The sequence below is a fragment of the Apteryx mantelli genome, chromosome 9 (assembly GCF_036417845.1).
Source record: "Apteryx mantelli isolate bAptMan1 chromosome 9, bAptMan1.hap1, whole genome shotgun sequence".
NCBI classification, from domain to species: domain Eukaryota; kingdom Metazoa; phylum Chordata; class Aves; order Apterygiformes; family Apterygidae; genus Apteryx; species Apteryx mantelli.
In genome coordinates this window covers 20466345-20475433 of record NC_089986.1, presented here as the reverse complement: position 1 = coordinate 20475433, position 9089 = coordinate 20466345, and the positions used below count along the sequence as shown (strand labels likewise).

At 38.2% G+C, this 9089-nt stretch overlaps 1 protein-coding gene across 1 annotated transcript in view; it reads right to left on the bottom strand.

The window, feature by feature from the left end:
• Nucleotides 1-4929: 4929 nt before the first annotated feature.
• Nucleotides 4930-9089, bottom strand: part of IRS1 (insulin receptor substrate 1) — a 59854-nt gene continuing 55694 nt past the window's right edge. The window contains exon 2 of the mRNA XM_067301908.1: nt 4930-5987. The gene's annotated coding sequence lies outside the window, so the exon portion shown is untranslated. The remainder of the gene's footprint in view (nt 5988-9089) is intronic.

The window sequence follows — 9089 nt, the reverse complement described above, 5'->3', positions numbered from 1 at the left end:
GAAAATTCTCCCACACATCAACCTCTGCATACCATAACCATGAATAGTAGGTAGTTACCTTCAGGTCTGCTTCCATATCAAGAAGGTTCCATCAGGCCAAACAACTCTGCAAGATGAATTTTAAAATAAAAATATAAAAATATAAAAGGAAGGCTGAGTTTGAGACTCCCACATATACTATACTATAATGCCATGAGCCTTTGAATTGTCAAGCAGGAGTAGAACTGTAAGGAAGAACTTCTCAAAAATTATAGGCAAAAGTATCAAAGACCTTATCCAACATTTTTTAATTTTTAGCAATTCTGTAGCATCACTGTTGCTTTAATTTTGTTCCTTACAACACTACCCTCTACAAACATACCAAGTAAGTTCTGCAGGCAGGTCTATTTCCTCTAAACATTCAGTGTTACAATTTCTACAGATACAAGCAGAGCCTACGAGAGCACTTGAAAAAGCATAACCATTTTCTTCAAGTCATGACACTGAATAACTCCTCTTTCTGTTGTTCTGATTTAATATCTTTTATCTGCCCACAGATAACTTGATTTCTCTGAGACATATTCCATTGGTTTAATCTACAGAGGGCATATAGGGTATTTTTTCTCCCCCCCTCCCCTTCTCCTCTTCCCAACTGTCAATCTCCAGATACAACTGTCAAGTATCCTAATATAGCACACTGCCAGGTGCTGGAATGCCGGCAGCCAGAGGGGCCACCACCAAGCAGAACCTTGCTGCAGCTTGGGCAGGATTAGGGGAATTTCCCCAGCAGCCACTTTTCCATGCAAAGCACCAATTTTCAAACCATCTATCAATTCACATCAGGAGTTCAGAGTGGCACAGGACCTCTTACAGACCAGATTTTCTCAAACAAGCATCATGAGGGTACAGTGTGCTTGAATCCCCCCTGCCTCTGAGAGGCCTAGCAGATAGTTTTGTTCTGCTTTAACAATACAGAATTCTTTAACCACCTTCTGTAAAATCTGAGCCTGCCCATTAATCACAGAAAGTTTTGTCATCAGCTTCAACGAGTGCAGAGCTAGACCCATGGTAAGAAAGTACTTGGATGTACCTAAAATTTTTTTATTTCCAAAAATACACAGATAGCGTGAACATAAACTGAGGACTCCCAGCTTTTAGCATTTTAAGAATGCCATTGCATTTATCTCCATTCCTACCTCTCAGATAGGAAAGAGAAAACAGAAGCAATCACAAGTAAATTAAAACCAGACCATTCTTTAGTCACAACTGATTTGAGTCCCAAACTACTTTATCTTCTTAGCTTTGTAAATAGAAATTATACATACGACTTGTTTCAGAAGAAAAAAGGAAAACCGGAATAGCTTGAAGAGCACTCACATGTTAACATTTAATTATCCCATTGCTACTAGCCCAAATTTAGAGTACAGAACTTCTAGCCCAAAGATATTTAAATACAGAAGTTAGAATAGCGCCTGCTTTTCAAGCAGTCATTGATTAGTCTTTTCTTCTTTTATATAAATGTTCTCTCAGAATGTACTTTTGAGAAGAAGTGAATATGGCATATCATGGCTCTTCCCATCTCAGCTAGATTTCTCATTTCATCTTTGAGAATATCATCACCTTAGGGGCACAAAGGCAAAAAAAGAGAGCTTTACTACAAACTGAAGTCCTTAGTTTCTTTCCATTTGAATCACTACAGCTTGGAAAATTTCACACAGGCATCCAATAAGTTCACAAAACAGCTTACTTACGGCACCTTCAAAGTCACAGCTAAATGAAATTACTAATAAACAGGAAAATACAAGATGAACTGCGCAAGTGTGAGTACTGTTCACTTTACACTCATGACCTAGCCTCAAGGCCTGGCAAGCTGTCAAAAAATGCAGGCTGCACCCAAAGATGGGTTGGAGGTCACGCGAGAGATGGACAGAGGATTTGCCCTCACTGCACCAGTGAGAGCGGATTATCACATTTTCAGCAACTCCTCCTTAAACTAATCTGGCTGAAGCAAGTTAAACTGCAGAATAAAGCACTCAAACATCTCTCCAGCTCGATTCAATCAGTAGTTGATGTGCTGTACTTAGGCTGCGACCAGGTACTAGCTTCAGCTAATCATTTCAAAAGCAAATGTGAAAGCAATTCATATTGCTGTATTCATCTCTGTTACTGCACAGCAGAATTATGTAACTGAAGTATGGCACCCACCAAGCTGACAGCACCCACACTACTCATCACACAGCCCTGGAGTATAGCAGAGGGCTTGAATAACAGCTTCAGCTGGAAGGGAGCTGGTAGCAAGATGGAAATGGATGCTTAGTTCTTAAACGTGCAGAAAGTAAGGCAACAGCACTTGAAGTTGTCTGTAAATGTGGCCACACTTTCCTTTTTCCTTTCTTAATTTGTACTTTTGCTGGAAAAGTTTAACAACTATAGGAGACATTTGACATGGTAATTAAAGAGGTTAATATTAGAGACTAGAAGGACAAAAATTTATTCAGATTTCCACAGCATACATGCCAGCCCAACATCAAATTGAGCTTGAATGCAGCAATCCTTGCAAAAATACAAGTGTGTAAGTGCAGCTAGTACTGCTGGAGACTGCTGGAGACCAACCCAATTCATTTTCAACTGATAGGACTAATAAATGCCTTCAGTACAGATTTTTTAAAAACTGAAGCTGCCCCAATAATGGAGCCAGAAAAGAACTCAAATAATAACCAGCAACTTCCACTTGAAAACAATTCAGAACAAAATAAACCTCTGAGAATGAGTTTTACTAGCGGATATAGGACTGATCCCATTTGCTCATTTTCAAACTTCAAGAAATGATCTGTTTTGCGGCAGACAGAACAAAACAATGCATAAAAGAATAGGATAATACCATATTTCTTCAGGAGTTTATGCTTTGATTTGAAAGGCTTTGCTTCACAACGGCCAATTTATTAAAGTTTGGAATTCACAAGTGTAAAAAAATCTATGCAAAGAAATGAAGAGGTTCAAGTTTGGTTATGAATGCATTTTGCTTCACAAGTCTTTTCAAAACATATTTGCTGAACAGGCATGTTTAAATTTATTAAGAAAAAAGTAACCACTAACATAAAACAATATACATTAACATCATTAATAAGCTGTTTGTGTGGCTCTACGTTACTAATGACATGAATGGAAACCAGCCTGCCGGACCAGCACTATCCTTCTGCCTGCCATCCCTTCCTAACCAGCATAATAACCATTGCCAATTTCTACAATTTTTTTAAATCCATACTTTTATAAATGAAATTTACTCATAGATGTATCAGCGCAAAATACTTCTATCTGGATTAAATGAACCCACTAATGCCTTTTAACACTTAATAGTAGCTTCCAGGACCTACAAACCCATTCTAGTAACTCCTAGAGCATGCAAATTATCTGAAACAATGAAAAGTGCAATAGCCATGAAATACTGTTCTATCCAAGTTAATTTAACAGCGGCACTGGCTAACATTCAACAACCAAATGAAACTGGTGAACAATTATGTTAATTTGTTAAGCTAGAGAAAGCTGTGGGCAATGGTTTTGGGGGGTAACTTTGTTTCTGTTTTTCACTTCAGAATACATGCAAATTTTCACTGTTCTTAAACCCTGTAAAACAAAAGAGAAGGATCTTACAATAAAGTGAAAACGAGAAAGGGTAACTTGCAAATTTAAGTACTTGTCTGATACGTATGTGGCTTTTCTTTTTCAACCAAATGCTACCTTGTTAGATGTTAATGGTTCTTTAGAAAAATACACAGCAATGCTCTTCAAGAATAATAGACCAGCTGCTGTGGATTAGCTTACCCCATCCTACGTAAAGAGGAAGCTGAGGCTCACATCTTCTCTGGTTGGTACCAGCCTCTTTGGAGGAGTCCTTCCGCTGGCAAAGACCAAAACGGCCACAGCTGGTACCCCCTGCTGTCACAGGTCCTTCTCAGGCTGCAGCCCCACCATGAGGCAACCCCTTTCAAATCTGCCAGAATCACTGCTCACATAATTGTTCCCAGTGATCTGAAAGTATTTAAACACTTTTAAGCTATAACTCTTTTCTTAACTTAGTACTTTGACTTGGCAGGGTCAAAAAGTGATCATACATGCAATGATACCAGCAGATTTAAGAGAACAGTAAAGATCCAGCAAAAGGAGAAGTAGAGAATAGCTGGGCGATGGCCCCTTCACCTATACTGCAGTCAGAACTGGGCACCGCGCTAACCACAGCCTGACCCCACACATCTTAAACATCTCAGGGTAAAGAAACCCCTTCCTTGTGGGTTTGACAGCTGTCCTGCAGGGAGAGCTGCTGCTCTGAGCCCCTGCCTCTTCTTGAGAAAATGGATACTATCGAATATGCACTGGCCCATACAGTTGCTTTGCAGAACAAGGACCTGTAATAGCATCAAGTCCAATTATCGCTTAAGACAACTTTTTAATTGGAAGGGCAGTATCTCAGTATTTCTCTAGTCCCCCAAAGAAGTAAGGTTCTGCAAATGCTATGCACAAAAGAATTCTACCTGCACAGAGCCAGTGTAGAGCACGGGACAGTATCACAGAATTCTTCCTCATCCTGCTGCATGCACTGAGTTCCAGACGACCATCTGGTCCTTTATTTTTAAATTTTATGCTGAAGTCCTGCTACTGCTCCAACTGAATTTGCTTGCTGTGAACTATTCCATGGACTTAAATGGAAGGAGGATTGTATTCTGAAGATTCTCCACAAAACTGAAACAAGAGCTTTAGTAAAACAATTCAAGGACGCATACTCACTATTACACCTAATTATACGTGACTTTTTTTATTCTTATTCTTAAGCTATGATGACTCACAACCATTCTTAACTAGACACAGTGAAAACAAACAAACCTGGTGGGACAATTTAAGACAGTTGAGACAACAGGAAAAAAAAAAACCAAAAAAACAAAGAACGAAAGCAGATAAAACAGTATCTAGTTTATTACATATAGAAAGAGATTTCCAGAATTTACAAACACCCACATTTTCATTCCAAGGAGAGAGTCAATTTGAAAAGTTCACCCTTTTTTTGATTTCATTTTGTTTTGTGGTTTTCTGTTGGTTGTTTTTTTAATTTTTTTACAATATATACAATGGAAGACTTTGATTTCTTTTTTTCTGATTTTTTTGTCAGTTCCTGTGCAATTGATGAATTCAAGTTGACATTTGTAAATACCATGTACAGTAAAGTTTGTCTTCATTGTAGTTAATACAGACTATTATTTTACAAGGAGTACAAAATTATTTTTCTTTTGGAAAGAACTTAACATCAGGGTTATCTTACAACTGATAGTATCAGTAAATATGACTGTACAATCAAGGCCCGGGGACCAATGACTCATATTATATTATTTTCTGAATTACAATCTTAAAACAAGAATAGTACCCTACTCTATTCTTAGAAGACTTGTTTTAAGCAGTTTCCCACTCTGTTTACAACAGAATATAGTATACCTCAGTTCCACATCAAAAAAAGATGTGCTGTAGGAAAAGTTACATTTTAATTAAAAAAGTACATGTATAAATCAAAACCTATGTTAAATATTTAATACTCTTCAACCAACATTAAGTTTTGTATGTAATAATTTACAATGATGATTTGTCATACAGGTTTTCAGCAGCAAATGAAGTTGCGTAAATGTGCTCGTAAAATACCCATTCTCACCATGACATAGTGGTGGGCACATCAGTTCATTGTGGCCAGCTAAGTCCTTATGGTAGAGGATGAAGTAAGAGAGACTCATTGTCCAGGTGTCACAGTGCTTCTGCTTGGCACAACACAGGATGTGCAGCTCAGTCAACTAACTCCTGAGGTTTGTGTAAAGTAAACAAACTGAACTGGATGCATCGTACCCATTTACAGAGGAAGAGGAGGAGGAGGAGGAGAAGGTGAGGTCCTAGTTGTGATAACATGAAACATTTATAGTCTTGATACCCATGAGTTAAAAGAAGGATTTGCTGAGGTTGTATAGGTCATCATTCTGAAATTGAAAGAGAAAGAAAATTAGCATCATGGGCACTTCAAAAGCCATTTGGTAATTAATTAATTAATTTTGTCAAAACCAAAAATGTTAGCACCTTGAAAAATTACAGCATACACACTTGAACTGTACTTAAGCATCTGAATCCCCAAAGCATTTGAAAACAGATGTTGGCAATAAAATTTGAAGCAGTCAGAAATACTTTTTTAAACTGCAAGAGATTCATCTAAGCAGAAACAACTTAAGTGACTATACTGATTAACTCTGACAAGTTCCTGTGACAAAAGAAAGAAAAAAGTTCAGACCATTAGCCTGCTGTTGGCATTTTTACCCACTACAAAAAAGATTCATTAGATCCCAGGCCTCCCTCTAGAGCTTACTGGCCACCTGTGAACGCCAGGTCTTGCTTGAAGAGGATGACTGAGGTATGGAGCATTAGGGGTGCAGCATCCCCACTCACCATTGTTATAAAGTTATAAAAAGCCCCATGCCAGGGCACCCTGTTGAGTGCACCCACCTGCACGCAAGGCCTGGCAGCAGCCAGCTCTCCAGGCATCCCCCCAGTGCCTGCCTCGCACCAGTGACTGGCATGAACCTCGCTGCCCAGAGTGCTGCAAGGTGAGCATGCAAACCTGGAGCTGTCACAGAGCACAGCACGCAAACCCCCAGTCCTCCTCTCCTCACACTACAGCAGTTAGCAATGGAGACAATACCCACTGGGAGCCGAACAACACAACAGTGAAACGAAAACTATTTTTGCTTTAACTAGGGTTAGAGGGCTACCATCATTTCCATTTTGGTACCTCCACATAAAAACTCATTAAGCAAGACTTAGATTTTACATAGAAGTGTGTCTATTTCTATATTAGATATTAACTACGCTCCTAAAAAGATAGGTAAATAGTATATTTTCCTCAGTACAAATAAAGGCTTCCCATAGAGACACTGGAGCAAAAAACTGAAAAGACCTCCTGTCCTATATTCTTAAATTGCCCAAGAAACAGAATTTACTTTGTGTGGTCCTTCAAGTGAAAGGAAAGCCTATCCTTGCAGATGATGTGTGGTATGCTGTGAAAGCTCCCTGGAGAATTATCTCACAGATCTCTTATTTACTTTCAACTTTCTTCTGAACTCATATTGCAATCTACTGGAACGTTCCTACCAGAATATCTATATACAGCTTAACATAGCTTTGCAGCTTGCAACTATGTCGGACCTAAAATTAGCCAGTAATGCCATACTTTAATAAAGACTAGTGACAAAGAAGAAATTGCTTAATTTAAACTGAGGAGTGAAGTGCGCGTGATTTGCGCATTTCGTATCTGAAGTGCGTGTTTCACAGCTGGCTCCTGTCCAGCGAGGCTGAATGAACAGTCGAGTGCAGGAACAAACTGTACCCAGTAGCGCAGTCACATAGCCCAACCTACACCACACACAGTGGAAAACAGAGGAAGGGAAACACAGCTCTTCCCCATTGCTACACCTTATTGTGTTACAAGCATTTAAGCAAATAAATAATAATTGGCAATATCAAGACCAAATATTACACCTCTTAGATAGTGCTCAGGTAATCTAAATGCAAATACAAAGTATTTTAAGCAAAACAGTTTGTTCCATCCAGTTTCTCCCCAGTTCAACCAGTACAGTCATGAACTCATTGCAAATGCTCCTGGTGGGCATTTATTCCCGGATTCAGAAGTCAGAAGAGTAAGGAAGAAAGAGAGTAACAAGTCTATTTGAAAAAGAAACCACTTTCTAGAGGAATTCACTAGGCAAATAGTACTGAGGAAAATCATAGTTACTGAAAGCCCAACACTCATGCATTCAGACTCTGAGCACGTGCAACAGCAGCGGAAAACGCAGCAGGCTGAAGTATCCCAGAGTTTGAGACTCGCATGACCAGTCAGAATCACCCGGGGCACAAAGTGGAATAGGCTCTACTACATATAAATTTTGCCTTTTTTTATTACATATAAACTTCTCATGGGCTAGATTCAAGCTTGTTACACACCTTCAGCATCTTCACCATTACAAGATGGCATGTCCAGATAGAAAATCTATTTATCACTCCTCCACAAAAACATATCAGTAGCTTTTGGTGGTGAAGTATCAAGTAGAAAAAGCAAATATCACAAGTTAAATTGGAAAATATCACCAGACCAGAACTCAGCTCCATATCAGTTGTTTTAAAGACAGAGCGAAGTTTCAATCCACAAGCCTAGCATCCTTAAGGGATACCTTTTAAAAGTTATTTTTAATAATTCCTATTATTCACTGAGATCTAGAAGACTATTAAACAGCACATGCTATCTCAACCTAACAAAAGAATATCTTTAAAACTTTAATTAAAAAAAAAAATTAATTACTGAGGTGGTAAAGCAAATATTTGAAACCTGTTACACATTTTCTACAATTTTACAAAAACAAGATACACACGGGGAAAGTATTCTTCTAATTTTGTAATGAAAAAAAGACATTTAAATACATTAAACTCTTTGCTATGGATGCTCTTAGATTACTGATTGCAATGATTTGTTTTCACCTCCCTCATTCCCCCTACAAATCTCTTCCCACAAAACAAAAAATGGAGAACTGACGACAACGCATGCTGCTACCATAGGACGGCAGAGCCTGTTCTGCCTAAATGCACAAGGATGTCTGGAAAACAGCCAGTCTGAGAACAAACCTACTACTCCAAGGTCACTGTAGATACAGTCAACCTAGAAGGTTTTTTGTGCACAATTCTTCTTTGTGCACAATTTATAGCAGAAAAAACAATCCTGAATTTTAGTGTGAAATGTTCTTTGCTAGACTTCAAGAAATATTTCTTGATTTTTGACAAAACAGCTTACTTACAGGAAGACTTTTAATTTAGGATAAGCAATACAGATGAACAATACTTGGTCTTTTCAGAAAGGGTTCCCAAGGTTTACTTTCAGTAGCATCTTTTAAACACAGGATTAAAACAGCAAGCCACTCTGAAGGCTGTAAAACAAAATACTTAATAATACAAAATTTTAAAAAATTGTATTATTCAATTGAAAATAAAAATCTGTGCATTAAAACTATCTTTTTTTTTTAAAATCAAGATCTTATTCCCTC